The sequence below is a fragment of the Symphalangus syndactylus genome, chromosome X, assembly GCF_028878055.3.
Source record: "Symphalangus syndactylus isolate Jambi chromosome X, NHGRI_mSymSyn1-v2.1_pri, whole genome shotgun sequence".
Taxonomy (NCBI): domain Eukaryota; kingdom Metazoa; phylum Chordata; class Mammalia; order Primates; family Hylobatidae; genus Symphalangus; species Symphalangus syndactylus.
In genome coordinates, this window is record NC_072447.2 from 90634735 (window position 1) to 90651361 (window position 16627).

Here is a 16627-nt window from a genome sequence, read left to right on the forward strand (position 1 = left end):
CTTTATCATTTGAAATGTTTATAAAATTGGCTCAACCCCAAAGTCGCGTCCAATACCCTCCTCAATATTTCTGCAAATTCCTAGAGGCTTCCATTTTCATGGTTACCCCTCTCTCTGATTTCATATTTCCACTGAACTCTTCATCTCATCCTTCATTTCTCACCCCTCTGCAGCTCCTCTCTCACCACAATATTGTTCTTCCTCTCTCGGTTGTTCCTCCGTTTTTCTACTTTCCACTGTCCACAAATTCCTGGTCACTGTGTGAAACCATTTAGCCACAACTTTGGATTTTTTTCTGTTCACCTTTTATACCCAAAACAGATATTAAGATATTTTGCTAAACTGAAGGTTACATACCGTGATGATAGTGCCATGTGATTTGGAATTGTTAGATGATTGGATTGGTATCACATTTGGATATACTTATCTGTCATTCTTACTCATAGTTTCTTCTCAAAACAGAAGTCAGTCTTCCATCTTTTAAAAAGAACTTCTGATTATGTGTTTTAGAAAATGCAAATGAAAGAGACAGCATTAAAGAAGCTTGGCAAAAGGCCACGTTGTCAGGCTCTGCAGAATATTTTCCTATCAATTCAAGCTTTTAGAATTCTTCTGAAATTTGTGGTAAAATTAGAATTCCTGAAGATAGTACTGGACTTCCCAGGAACAATGTTAGAATTCCCAGAAATGTCAGTATCCCTATGGTTAATGTTGGAATTCCCGTGGATAATCCTGAAGTTCACGGAGGCAATGCTGAAGTTCCTCATAAGTTTAATGTTGAGGTTCCTATGAATAATGCTGGGGCTCCCAGAGGCAATGCTGGAGTGCTCATGTGTAATCTCGAAGTTCCTAGAGGCAATGGTAGTGTTCCCAAGGGCAGTGGCATTGGGGTTCCCATGGGTAATGTTGAAACTCTCAGGCATAATGTTGGAACTTCCAGCAGACATACTGTATCCTCTCCACCTCCTGAGCTCTCAAAGATAGGAGATCTCCAATTATAAAAACACATCTTACAAAGCAGTCCTAATAGTTAAATAAACACATCACAACACTTAACATCTAAACAGAGATGTACCAAGTCTTACAACCCAAAATAGTAAATGTAATATTTAAATTCAAAATGAATAAATAAATATATAAATACACTGATTATGATTGTCTGTTTTGGCATTGGATTGGGTTTATTTGCTAGTTTATTCTGAATGGGAACCATCAATTATCTATGAGATAATTTGGTTAGGGGTTGAGTTGTGAAGGAGTAAGATGCTTAATTCCTCAAGCCTAGATTTCTACTTGCTAAAGAGATACAGTGTCTATATCACTAAACAAAATAGCAACTAACCTTCAAATAATATTGTGTTTCTCATATTCCCAACAATGACAGGTCTTCTTGGATATTTTGATGGGCAAATGAAAGCAATCTCATAGTTATTAACAGTTATCTATATGAGTCTAGCTTAATATCCAAGAAATTTATTGACTGAAAGCTAAGGAAACAGGAAATTTGGCAAAAGTTTATTGAATACAGTGCTTCTCTGAAATGTCCAGATACAACCTCTGAAGAAAGCTCATTAACAAGAGTATTTAAATACGTGTATTTATTTTTGTGAAACATATCTGACAAAAGTATAAACACTTACTGGAATTCTTTCTCTCTTTTTTTTTTTTTTTTTCTTTGAGACGGAGTCTTGCTCTGTCACCCAGGCTGGAGTGCAATGGCACTATCTCGGCTCACTGCAACCTCTGCCTCCCGGATTCAAACGATTCTCCTGCCTCAGCCTCCTGAGTAGCTGGGATTACAGGCACCCGCCACTACGCCTGGCTAATTTTTGTATTTTTAGTAGAGACAGGGTTTCACCATGTTGGTCAGGCTGGTCTCGAACTCCTGACCTCATGATCTGCCCTCCTCAATCTCCCAAAGTGCTGGGATTCCAGGCGTGAGCCATGGCGCCCAGCCCATTTACTGGAATTCTTAAAAACATTAGGAGAAAAACAACGGTAGAACTGTAAATATTATATGTAGTGTTAATGTAAATAATATAAATAAGACAACACTAACAACACCACAGGATGCCTAAAATATTGCATGTTAAAACAATACTTTTGTTTTGAAAATTAATTTAGTTTATTCCTCTCAACTACCAAATTAGTTTGGCATAAAAAGACACAGGGCATAAGGGGGAAATTATTGAAATATTTTACTAAATCGCTGAGTAGAATGCCCTCCTCAGAGAGAAGAGGACCACTTTTTAATGGCCAGATAATCATCATGGTATTCAAATTACACAACCATAGTTACCTGTAAAATTTGGTTTTAAAAAACATTTATTTCGGCCAGGCGTGGTGGCTTACGCCTGTAATCCCAGCACTTTGGGAGGCCGAGGCGGGTGGATCACCTGAGGTTGGGAGTTCGAGACCAGCCTGATCAATATGGAGAAACCCTGTCTCTAATAAAAATACAAAAAATTAGCCGGGCATCATGTTGCAAACCTGTAAATCCAGCTACTCGGGAGGCTGAGGCAGGAGAATAGCTTGAAGCCGGGAGGCGGAGGTTGCAGTGAGCGGAGATCATGCCATTGTGCTCCAGCCTGGGCAGCAAGAGCGAAACTCTGTCTCAAAACAAAAATAAAAACAAAAAAAACAAAACAAAAAAGCAAAAAAAAATATTATTTCACAAAAACCTTTAAGATAGGTAAGATATGACTGGAAGGTAATGAGGCTAGCTCATAAACTACAGGAGGGAAATAATCTCATTATATTCAAGCATAATATATTTTTTTCCAAAGTTTTGGGGTGTATGGGCCATTATTCAATTTGTACATTTAAATTTTCAACTATGCTGAATAATGGTAGCTGTTGTTTTTACAAAACCAAGGGCAATTTAAATTTTAGGTTACCACCTAACCCCTAATTATGTGTCTTACCACATAATGCAAGGGGTGGTAATCTGTAGTCTAATGGCAAACTCCTGCCCACTCACAGGATCCATTTGGTCTTTGAGGAAGAAGGTAAAGAGGATAGCCCTCTCTTCACTACCCCCTGTTTCAGTGTGTGCTTACTGAACCATGACTTTGGCATCGGAAGAAAAGGACAAGTAGTGAGATTTCTTTCCCATACTTCTTACCAGCCCAGAAGATAGGATACCATTTCAGACTTGAGTAACCTGAATTTTGTATAGGGTAGCAAAACCACAGAAGTAATGGAAGGATACAGGCTGCCATACTTCAGTTACTGCCAATGCCTGACTCAGAAAAAAACAAACTGACAATTCACCTTGTTTAGCACAGAGTCTATATATATACACGATCTTGTCACACTGACTTTGTAAAACAGAACTATTACATTTCTGATCTTCAAAGGGAACCACCTTGTGGGTGCAAAAACAGTAAAATAAGATGGAAACTGAGAAATGGCTTACTAAGAACTAACATTTACTACAAAGCAAGTGAAAAAAAGACAAACAAAATTGTGCTCAACCATATATAATACTGACATAGAATTGAAAATGGTCACTAAAACACTACCACCATCAACAAGAGCAGCAAAACCCTGCTACGTCAGTGTTATTTCTCATCCTTTATGATCAATATATTTTTGGGGTACTGTATTTAGTGACTTTAAACATAAAAAATTATATGTGAAGTGGCCAGGTGCTTCTTTGCAAAATTTTAAGAAATTGAATGAAACTAAGGTAAATAATCAAATGTGAAGATGGTCTAAGAAGATAATTCTGAATCTTGTAAAGAAAATTACTTCCAAATATTGTTAGTTCAGAACTGAGCAATGCAAAAGTTTCAATGACACATCACTATTTATCTTCCAAGATTGTCCCATGTCTTCTTAGGGCTCTCTATGTCAAGTAAATTATCTAAAGTCATTCAATAATCATCATAATTCTAGAGGAAAGAGAGAGTAAAGAACATGGAATATACGGAATAAGAAATTTTCCTCACAAATTTCACATAAATGGAACCTGAGGCCTTCATGGAAAAAAAATGTTAAAATTGAAAATCTAAAGGCATAGGATTGAAGAAGGAAAATGATGAGCCATTTCTAATTCTCTTGCTTTTTCCAAATAAATGACAGATTAAAATTACCTACATGTAGTATTTCTATATTTTAATATGTTCCTATAAAATAAGAAGAAAATTACTTGCTAAACTTGATGATAGCATAGGATGGGAGAAAGAAGTCTGAAAGTGTCCTGCATATTTTACTATGCAAGAAGGAACAGTTAATCAGAAAACAACAATAAATAGTTATTGGTTAACCACCATAATTAGCCATATTGTTTCCTTCTAAGTCTCTAGAAAAATGTAAAGTGTGCACTGCTCAGTGTGAGTAACAGATGAATTCTTCTAATTTTACAGATGTTTTACATCCATTCCCCTAATTATACTAAAATAATTGTAACTTGTAAATTAAATTGTACAATGTGCATTCAGATAAGTTGAAATAATTTTTAATTCACAAATTACTTAGCAGAAGAATGAGTTTTCTTTACTAAATAATATTTCTTTTATGTCTGTTTAAGTCTTCAAAAATTAAGCAAATGAAAAAACATTTTCCTCAAAGGTTAATATGATGGAACTAAGGGGAAAAATATTTGACACAAAAACACTTACCTAAGAACCAACAAAATGTAGTATTCAAATATCATAACTGCTACTTTCATTTCAATAAACATAGTGTTAGAAAAATATTTCTCAAAGCATTTAATTCAATTCAAAATATTTTTGAAGCATTCTGAATAGGGAAATAATTCATGCATAACCACGACCTGTACATTAGAACAAAGGGACTTCAACAGTTTGTAACATTAAAAAATATATATTTCAAATGGTCTGTTTGTCTATAATTAGAAGGTAAAATGAAGAATTGAGGCTTTACACATATAGTGAAACCTTAATTTATTTCAGAAAACCGCAATATCAAGAATCGTTATAAAATTACAACACACAACTATAGAAGAAAATTTATCCAAAAAATCAAGCAAGGACATTAATTTTGAACATTAAACTCATGGTAACTGAATGTACAACAGTATTTCTTTTTAAGAATGAGACAGTATAGACAGTGTGTATAATTTATATTAAAATCCATTAACTAGCAAGAAAGCTTCATTTATTGCATGTGGCATTTCCATCTAATGATTAAACTTTAAGCATGTTTTAGAAGTGAAAACTCAAAATATAGCAAACTGCTTTTAGTAGATCATAGGGTATAAAGTACATATGTCTGTTCAGTAAATCTTTTAAGAGCAAAGAGCCTCATTGATGTGTGATAATCTTGTAGAAAGTGGGGGGATAAAAGAAGAGCAAAACAGAAATTAGAATAAAACTGTAGCAAACCACCATGGCACACGTTTACCTACATAACAAACCTACACATCCTGAATATGTACCCCTGAACCTAAAAGTTGAAATCAAAAAAGAAACTTAGAAATTAATGATAAAATATTGTGAGCAGTCCCAGATCATATTTTAGCATTCTTTTGCCAAGTGAATGGAATGATTATGAAACAGATATCTCATTTGCCATTAGAAAAGGAATTAGTTGCATAATAATAGACTTGATTATATTGTTTGTTTCACTGTCTTCCCACTTTTCATGTGGGCAGCATCTCATTTTTTTTTTTGTATCCTTTGCTGGTATGCAAAATAGATTGGTACATTAGTTTTAAAAAAGGAAAAAAATAAAATGATGTATTTTGAAGGTTTTTACAAGTTTTTTTGCACGTTTGAACTTGTCATTTTACTTTTTATTAATATGAACAAATAAGCCTTACAATAATTAAACTTTAGCACTAACATCCCTAAAGTTTATGCTACCCCTGGCCGGGTGCAGTGGCTCATGCCTATAATTCCAGCACTTTGGGAGGCTGAGATGGGTGGATCATGAGGTCAAGAGATGGAGATCATCCCGGCCAACATGCTGAAACTCAGTCTCTATTAAAAATACAAAAATTAGCCAGGCGTGGTGGTGTGCACCTGTAGTCCCAGCTACTCAGGAGGCTGAGGCAGGAGAATCGCTTGAACCCCAGAGGCAGAGGTTGCAGTGAGCCGAGATCATGCCACTGTACTCCAGCCTGGGTGACAGAGCAAGACTCCATCTCAAAAAAAAAAAAAAGTTTATGCTATCACCGATTTCCTAATTCTTATGATATACATCATCAATTTATGAATTTGCCTAGAGCATATTTTTGCTATTAAAAAGTAATATTTAAGAGTTTATTTTTAAAGCTGACTTACCTCCAGTAGATTTGATTATCTTATGCTACTAGTAGTTACCTACAAACTACGTTTTCTATTCTTATACATATACTAGAGTAAAATAAGAGATCATCTTCAAAATAAAACTTTAGAAATGCAGTGACATTCAAAATTATAGCTAATATAATATTAAATTGTGTTAGAATTATTAACAGTTAATATTGCTGATTTTTCCCAAAGCCCAATACTGAAGATCATCATGAAAATACTAATTTTCATAATTCTTCCATAAGTGTATCTAGTCATTCAAAAATAAATACACATACATTTCAGAATTTTAAAGTTGCAGAATAATAATGGACACAGTTCATTCCTGAAACTTAACATTTCGATACTATGTAATAAGTGCTAACGGCAACACATGTGCAGTACTCAGATGGATTAAAAAGTCTGTGAAGAAGAAAAGATCACAAAGACATCGTATTGACTTGGAAATATCCATTATTGTCAAAATTCGGTAATAACACCTCTACACATTACACCTTCTCAAACCTTTAAGCCTGTCAAATTCTCAAACCAAGTGTTTGTTTGTTGTATCTGTGTGCAGCATGTTTCAAGTAAGTGACTTTATATTTCTTTTTCTACATTTCTCACCAGTGACTAGAGAACAAATCTGTCTTAACTTAAAAAACAAACAAACAAACAAAAACCCTTTCCTGATTCAAGAAAATGAGCAAGAGCTGATGCAGTGCTTAAAATTTTACTATTCATTATGAATTTAAACTTTCCACCTTTCGGAAATGAAAGATACAACTTGAATTTATTTTCAAAGAAAAGGACAGTGAGTAAAGTACACTGGTATTATGAAACACTTTCCATTTTTACACTGATACTGTATTCAGTTTTTTAAAATGTGTATTGCCATTAATTGCTGGCCATTGTTGACTTCTGCCTTATGTATGAAGTGTCTACTTGGATAGGTTTAAACAGTGTAGCATTCAAGGTGATATTTTAATATATATGTGGCATGTATACCTTGGCCTCTATTGTATCTTTAAATAAAATGTGGTATAGATTGATGTGATAGGTTTTTTTTTTTAATTCTGGGGTTGAATTATCACAACACTGGGATATTAAACTGTTAGTGCTCAATCTGTACAATTATCCTAATCTTGCAAAGCTTACAACAGGTATTTCAATATCTTACTAAGTTAAAATTCTAATGAAGAATATTGCAGACCGGGTTATAACAATTCAAATGCAAAATTTTTACTTGATTAATCTTATTTCTGTAGCAAAATTTACCAATCATTTATTAGGATTGTTTGCAAAAATATACAAAATTAGGCTGGGTGCAGTGGCTCACATCTGTACTCCCAGCACTTTGGGAGGCCAAGGTGGGAGGATTGCTTGAAGCCCAGGAGTTCAAGACCAGCCTAGGCAACAAAGTGAGACCACCCCACCCCCCCACCATCTCTACAAAAAATAAAAAAATTAGCCAGGCACGCTTGCAGTCCCTGCTACTAGGGAAGCTGAGACAGGAGGATCACTTGAGTCCAGGAATTCGAGGTTACAGTAAGCCATGATCTCCACTGTTCTCCAGCCAGGATGACAGAGTGAGACCCTGTCTCAAAAAATAATAATAAAACCGAAATCACTTCTACACCTACTGATGCAGCTGCTACCATGGTCTTTTGTCCAAGTGTCGTGGTATGATGTAGGCACTATCGTTTTTTTATCTTTTTCTGTGAGTGTGTGTGTGCATGAATACACATATATGTGAAACACAGAGAAAGGAGACTTGGAAATAAACACATACACCATCATTCGCACTTATGTTTAATCATTGACAGTTTTAACACAGTTACTTTCCTAAGCACCTTAAGATTATTTTATATTTTACTGTAGAAAGATTCCAATATCACTTCATTTGTACTGGTAATATACACCTGTGGTTCTTATACTTTGCCTTGCTAAGCTGGCAAGCAGAGAAATAGATATTTCAAATGTTACCTTTTGTGTCCGAAATTAGTAATTAAATATCATAAAAAAGTAGAAAAAATGTTATGATTAATTCTATGTAATAAAAAGAAGAGCTAACCTACCGACCTACACACTGAAAATCTTGGTTGGTTCTATGTTTCACATGTTTATTTATATACGAAATTCATTAAAAATTCAGTTTTTCTTTATTCAGAAAGTGAACTATTTTGTGAAATGCAAAAGATTAAGAAACATGAACTAAAACACTAGAAATGTTTGATGCCACAGGAATTAAAATTAACTCACTTCTGTCTTATATCTTAAAACTAAATTTCAACTCGTGGGTAATGTTGTTTCTCCTAAATATTTTAAATTTTGTATTTGTAACATGCTGAGACTTGTACTCTAAGTTATGTAACCTATAAGTGTTAGTTGTTTCTTTTCCTTCTCATCAAGTAAATTATGAAACTTATTGTAATTGATGCCATTTTGCTATCAGATTTCTGCCAGATACCTTGTTAATATTTAGTGTCTTGTAAAATTTGTTGATAGTGAGTGTTACTGTGCAGTCCTTATTAGGCATATATTTTCCAATACATTACAATGATATGCAAGGTCCGTTGCAAACATGTTTTAAAATGGTCTTTTTTCTAACATATTGATCTGCTGCAAATAATATATATTTGGCACAATAGTGAAAGGAACATATTTCTTCCTAAATTCAATTTTCCCCCCTTTTTTTATTTTTTATTTACTTTAAGTTCTGGGATACATGTGCTGAACGTGCAGGTTTGTTACATAGGTACACATGTGCTGAATGTGCAGGTTTGTTACATAGGTATACATGTGCCATGGTGGTTTGCTACACCTATCAACCTGTCATTTAGGTTTTAAGCCCCGCATACATTAGGTATTTGTCCTAATGCTCTCCCTCTCCTTTCCCCCCGACCCCCCAACAGCCCCTGGTGTGTGATATTCCCCTCCCTGTATCCATGTGTTCTCATTGTTCAACTCCAGCTTTTGAGTGAGAACATGCAGTGTTTGGTTTTCTGTTCCTGTGTTAGTTTGCTGAGGATGATGGTTTCCAGTTTCATCTATGTCCCTGCGAAGGACATGATCTCGTTCCCTTTTATCTCTGAATAGTATTCCATGGTGTATATGTACCACATTTTCTTTATCCAGTCTATCATTGATGGGCATTTGGGTTGGTTCCAAGCCTTTGCTTTTGTAAAGAGTGCTGCAAAAAACACATGTGTGCATGTGTCTTTATAGGAGAATGATTTATAATCCTTTGGGTATATACCCAGTAATGGGATTGCTGGGTCAAATGGTATTTCTGGTTCTAGATCCTTGAGGAATTGCCACTCCACAATGGTTGAACTAATTTACACTCCCACCAACAGTGTAAAAGCGTTTCTATTTCTCCACAGCCTTGCCAGCATCTGTTGTTTCCAGACTTTTTAATGATTGCCATTCTAACTGGTGTGAGATGAAATAATTAAACATATAGTTGAAAATTTCAACAATACACTTGACAAAGCAGAAGAAATCCTCTGGGAACTTGAAGACAGGTCTTTCAAATTAATCTGGTCAGACAAAAAGAAAAAAGAATTTTAAAAAATGAACAAAGCCTTTGAGAAGTATAGAATTATGCAAAATGACTGAACCTATGAATTAAAGATATTCACACAGAAGAAGAAAGACCAAGAGCAAAAAGTTTGGAAAATTAATTTCAGGAAATAACTGAGGAAAACTTCCTAGCCTAGCAAAAGATGTAGATATCCTGATATAAGAAGCTCAGTAAATACATTGCAACAAGGAACTCACCATGGCATGTAGGCATCAGACTAAGATCATCAAGGAAAAAACCTAAAATCAGCAAAAGTGTCTAGTCATCTATAAATGATACCCTACTAGACTAATAGCAGACTTCTTAGCAGAAACTCTATGAGCCAGAATGGAGTGGGATTCTTTTTTCAAAAGTGGTTAAATTAAAAAAAAAAAAAAACATGCCAAACTCAAATTTTGTATTTTCTGAGAAGAGCTTCATAAATTAAGGAAAAATAAAGTCTTTCTCAGTCAAGTAAACACTGACAGAATTTGACACCTTTAGACTAGTCCTAACAAAAATAGGCAAAGGAGTTCTAAACATGGAAACAAAAGATCGATACTCACCATCCTAAAATCCCATGAAAGTATAAAACTCACAGATTTTATAAAACAATCACACAAATAAGAATGAGAAAGAAAGAAAATGGCAACATGACGGAACTCCACCAAATCACAAAAAGACAGAGAAAAAAGAAACAAAGAATCTACAAAGCAACTAGATAACAATATTATGACAGGAACAAAACCTCACATATCAATATTAACTTTTAACAGAAATGGATTAAATGGTCCATTCAAATGATACAGATTTGCAGAATGGATAAAAAACACGGATTAACTCTATGCTACTTACAAGAAACTCACTCTTAAAGACACATAGACTGAAGGTAAAAGGGTGGAAAAATGATATTCCATGGAAACAGAAACCATAAACAGGAGTCCAGGTGTGGTGGCTCACGCCTGTAATTCCAGCACTTTGGGAGGCTGAGGCAGGTGGATCACTTAAGGTCAGGAGTTTGAGCCCAGCCTGGCCAACATGGTGAAACCTCATCTCTACTAAAAATACAAAAAAAAAAAAAAAAAATTATCCAGGCATAGTAGCGCGTGCCTGTAATCCCAGCTACTTGGGAGGCTGAGGCAGGAGAATTACTTGAACCTGGGAGGCGAAGGTTGAGGTGAGCCAAGATTGTGCCACTGCACTCCAGCCTGGGTGACAGAGTGAGACTCCTTCTCAAAAGAAAAACAAAACACATACACGCAAACAAGAGTAGCTATACTTATCTAAGATAAAACAGAATTTAAATCAACAGTAAAAAAAGTCAAAGAAAAGTGATTATATAATGATAAATGGATTCATCTAATAAGAAGATATAAAAATCCTGCATCTATCTGCACCCAATCCTGGAGCACCCAGATTCATAACACAAATATTACTAGACCTACCAAAAAGATGGAAAGCAATATAAGAATAATGGGGGAATAGAACACTCCACTGACAGCACTATACAGATTATCAAGGCAGAAAACCAACAAGAAAACACTACTTAAATTGGACTTTAGACCAAATTGATCTAATAGATATTTATAAAACATTCTATCCAACAACAACAAAATATACATTCTTATCATCAGCACATAGACTGTGCTCCAAGACAAACCATGTATTAGGCCACAAAAGAAGTCTTAATACATTTTTAAAAATTGAAACCATATCAAGTATCTTCTTGGACAAAAGTAGAATAAAACTACAAATCAATTCCAAGAGGAACTCTTGAAAAAATACATAGAAATTGAACAACACACTACTGAATAATATTTGGATCAATGCTGAAATTAAGATAAAAATTTTAAACATTTTGGAAACAAATGAAAATGGAGACACAACATACTAAAACCCCTAGGATACAATAAAAACACTGCTAAGAGGAAAGTTTGTCATGCTAAATGCCTACATCAAAAAACTCAGAACACAAATAACCTAATGCCACACCTCAAGGAACTAGAAAAATAAGAAACAAACATAAAGCTAGCAAAAGAAAAGAAATAACAAAGATCTCAGAAGACCTAAATGAAATTGAGGTCAAAAAAATACAAAGAATCAATTAAACAAAAAGTTGATTATTTCAAAAGATAAACAAAATTGGAAAAATTTTGCAATCTATCCATCTGACAAAGGGCTAATATCCAGGATCTACAAATAACTTAAACACATTTACAAGAAAAAAAACAAACGAACAACCACATCAAAAAGTGGGCAAAAGATATGAACAGACACTTATCAAAAGAAGACATTTATGCAGCCAACAAACACATGAAAAAATGCTCATCATCACTGGTCATTACAGAAATGCAAATTAAAACCACAATGTGATACCACCTCACACCAATTAGAATGGCAATCCTTAAAAAGTCGGGAAACAACAGATGCTGGAGAGGATGTGAAAAAATAGGAACGCTTTTACACTGTTGGTGGGAGTGTAAATTAGTTCAACCATTGTGGAAGACAGTGTGGCGATTCCTCAAGGATCTGGAACTAGAAATACCATTTGACCCAGCAATCCCATTTCTGGGTATATACCCAGTGGATTACAAATGATTCTACTATAAAGACTCATGCACATGTATGTTTACTGTGGCACTGTTCACAATAGCAAAGGCTTGGAACCAACCCAAGTGCCCATCCACGATAGACTGGATTAAGAAAATGTGGGCACGGCCAGGTGCGGTGGCTCACGCTTGTAATCCCAGCACTTTGGGAGGCCGAGGCGGGCGGATCATGAGGTCAGGAGATTGAGACCACGGTGAAACCCCGTCTCTACTAAAAATACAAAAAAATTAGCTGGGCGTGGTGGCGGGCGACTGTAGTCCCAGCTACTCGGAGAGGCTGAGGCAGGAGAATGGCGTGAACCCGGGAGGTGGAGCTTGCAGTGAGCCGAGATTGTGCCACTGCACTCCAGCCTGGGCTACAGAGCGAGACTCCGTCTCAAAAAAAAAAAAAAAAAAAAAAGAAAAAGAAAATGTGGGCAGATATACACCATGGAATACTATGCAGCCACGAAAAAGGATGAGTTCATGTCCTTTGCAGGGACATGGATGAGGCTGGAAACCATCATTCTCAGCAAACTAGCACAAGAATGGAAAACCAGACACTGCAGGTTCTCACGCAAAGTGGGAGTTGAACAATGAGAACACATGGATACAGGGAGGGGAACATCACACACCAGGGCCTGTCGGGGGTTGGGGGGCTAGGGGAGGGATAGCATTAGGAGAAATACCTAATGTTGACGATAGGTTGATGGGTGCAGCAAACCACCATGGCGCATGTATACCTATGTAACAAACCTATACGTTCTGCACATGTACTCCAGAACTTAAAGTATAATAAAAAATAAAAATAAAATAAAAGGCTGTTTATAAAAAGATACAAAGACTCTATTAAACAAAAAGTTTTTTATTTCAAAAGATAAAAAAAATTGAGGCCAAGTGCAGTGGCTCATGCTTATAATCCCAGCACTTTGGGAAGCTGATGTGGGCAGATACTAATGATACTAATCAGCCATAAAAAAGGACAAAATCATATCTTTTGCAGTAACATGGATGGAACTGGAGGCCATTATCTTAAATGAAGTAACTTAGAAACAGAAAGTCAAATGTCACATGATCTCACTTATAAATAGGAGCCAAATAATGTCTATACATGGATATAGAGTGTGGGATAATAAACATTGGAGACTCAGAGGTGTGGGAGGTGGGAGGGGTGTGAGGGATGAGAAAATACTTAAATGGATACAATGTATACTATTTGGGTGATAGTTATACCAAAAGCTCAGACTTCACCACTACACAATATACCCATGTATAAAAACCTCACTTGTACCCCCTAAATTTATACAAATAAAAAATAATAAAATAACATAGCCACGATAGAGAAGAGGAGAATTAGCTGCCTAAGTTCAGGTATATTTATCCTGAAAAAGGGGTTTTCTCGAAGAGTAAAATGAAACTTTTCCAGTGAGACTGGGTAGATGAGTTTATTGGCAAAAAAGTGGTTGAAGAGATGTACCACAAGGTCTAGGCTGGTTAGAAAATAAAATGAGGCCAGAAGGGACTAACAGATAGTGAAAATGGTGATGTGATGGTGGCTTTAAAATATGTATTTAAAGTCTTTGGTATTCCTCCAATTAAAGCTAGAGCCTACTAACTCTACGAGCTCTATGAGGACACTCAGTCAACCTTATGGAATGATTCACATGGCATATCTGAAGGCTCCTATCAACAACCACCAAAGCGAATGAGCCATTTTGGAAGTGGATCCTTAAACCCCAATCAAGTCTTCTGATAACTGCTGCTCTGGCTGATATCTTGAGTACAACCTCATGAGAGATGAGTAAAATCATCCAGCTAAACCACTTCAGAACTCTTGACCCACAGAAACTGTGAGACAATACATGCTTGTTTTTTATATTGCTAAATTTAGGGTAAAGTGTTGTGCAACCAAAGATAGCTAATATAGACATTAAGGTCTAGAGAGCTCAAGGAAAACAATAATGTGTGGGTCAAAGAGCTCAAGGGAAAATAGTCTGAAAAAATAATGTTTGAATTTAAAATTTCAGAGGTAATGTAGTTTTCTTAGCGATAACAGAGTCAAAACTACGGCCATTGTTGTGGATAGCTGAGGTGAATTGAAAATAAAAGTCACTGGAGAGGATGATTTCATGTGTCCACAAGAATACTGTTGTTGCCCAGGATCACCAAATACCATTAAATAAGAGCCTATTTTTGACATGAACCTAGGATGTCAGAGCTAGAAATAACATACCATTGTTAAGTTATGTAGTCCATGTAAGTGGACTTGATTTGTTTCTCAATATGTGGCCCAAGGAATATCCATATTAGAAACACCTGGGGTACTCTTCAGACATGCCCCTACATCAGAACAAATAAATACCAATATCCAAGGGTGGGACCCAGGAATTCTCATTTTATCAAATTATCCAGGTGATTCCCAAATACACTAACTTTTGGAACATCTGGTCTGGCTCAGCTCCTTCAAGATTCTGCCTTTAGAGGCCAAGATTTTATTTTGATGCTAATACTCTCCATTATACAAAGCTGCCTTTTGTGCCCAAAGCAATTAGTGGCAATGATAAACTTACAATAATAAATCAAGGAATATTTAAGAATAAATAACCTAAAAGAAAATCCAAATTCTTTATATAGATCTGGTTCCTGCCAGACTCTTCTATCACTTTCTGCCTTACTTATGGCGCTCCAGTGAGTTTATTCTCACCTCACGGTCTTTGCATTAGTTGTTCCTTCTGCTTGGAGTGCTCAAATATTAACATGAGTAGATTCACTTTTTACTCAAGACTGCTGAAACATCTGTTCCTTCAAGAGGTATTCCCAATCTAAAGTAACTTTCACCCCAAACCAGAGACTAAATACTATAGTCACTCTCTATAGTATTTATCAGCATTTAAAATAATCTTAATTTATTTACTGTCTTAGTCAAAATATACTTAAGCTCCCTGGGACCAGGGATTGTGTCTGTGTTGTTCATTGCCTCAAGCCCAGTATGCATTTTTTCTGACTTTTTAAATATTTCTGCCACTAATTGGGACATCACATAGACATATTCTGAGAATTACACTTCTTTTTATTCTCATACACAATAGTTCCGTGTCCTATAGATCATTCTTATGTAAAGTCAAAGCATTTAGTTGATAAAAACATGCCAATCATAAGCTTCCATATTTGTGGATAAGATCATAAAAGCATTGAACACATTCCATTGATTTATTCTTGAATGTTCATATAGGAAAAGATGAGTGTAAGGGGATTATGAATTTTTTTCTGTTTTTGGATTGAAAAAGTTAATATTGTTTTTGTTTATTTATTTACTTTTTTAAAAACTTTTATTTTAGGTTCTTGGGTGCATGTGCAGGTTTGTTATATAGGTAAAGTTGTGTTATAGGGGTTTGTTGTACAGATTATTTCATCACCCAGGTACTAAGCCTAGCATCAAATAGTTATTTTTCTGACCCTCTCCCTCCTCCCACCCTCTACCCTCAAGTGGGCCCCAATGTCCGTTGTTCCCTTCTTTGTGTTCACATTCTCTCATCATTTGGCTCCTACTTATAAGTGAGAGCATGTGATATTTGGTTTTCTGTTCCTGCATTAGTTTAAAATAAAGGCCTCCAGCTCCATCCATGTTACTTCAAAGGACATGATATCATTCTTTCTTTGGCTGTGTAGTATTTCATGGCATATATGTACCACATTTTCTTTACCCAGTCTATAGTGATTGGGCATTTAGGTTGATTCCATGTCTGTTATTGGGAATAGTGCTGCAATAAACATATGTGTGCATGTGTCTTCATGATAGAACAATTTACATTCTTTTGTGTATTTACTCAGTAATAGGATTTCTCAGTTGAATGGTATTTCTGTTTCTAGCTCTTTGAGGAATTGCCACACTGCTTTCTATAATTGTTGAACTAATTTACACTCCCACCAACAGTGTATTAGTGTTCCCTTTTCTCTGCAACCTCACCAGCATCTGTTATTTTTTGACTTTTTAATAATAGCCATTCTGACTGGTATGAGATGGTATCTCACTGTGATTTTGATTTACATTTCTCTAATGATCACTGATATTGAACTTTTTCTCATATGCTTGTTGGCCACATGTATATCTTCTTTTGAGAAGTGTCTGTTCATGTCTTTTGCCCACTTTTGAATGGGGTTGTTAGATTTTCTTGTAAATTTGTTTAAATTCCTTACAGAAGCTGGATATTATTTTCTCCCATTCTGTAGGCTAT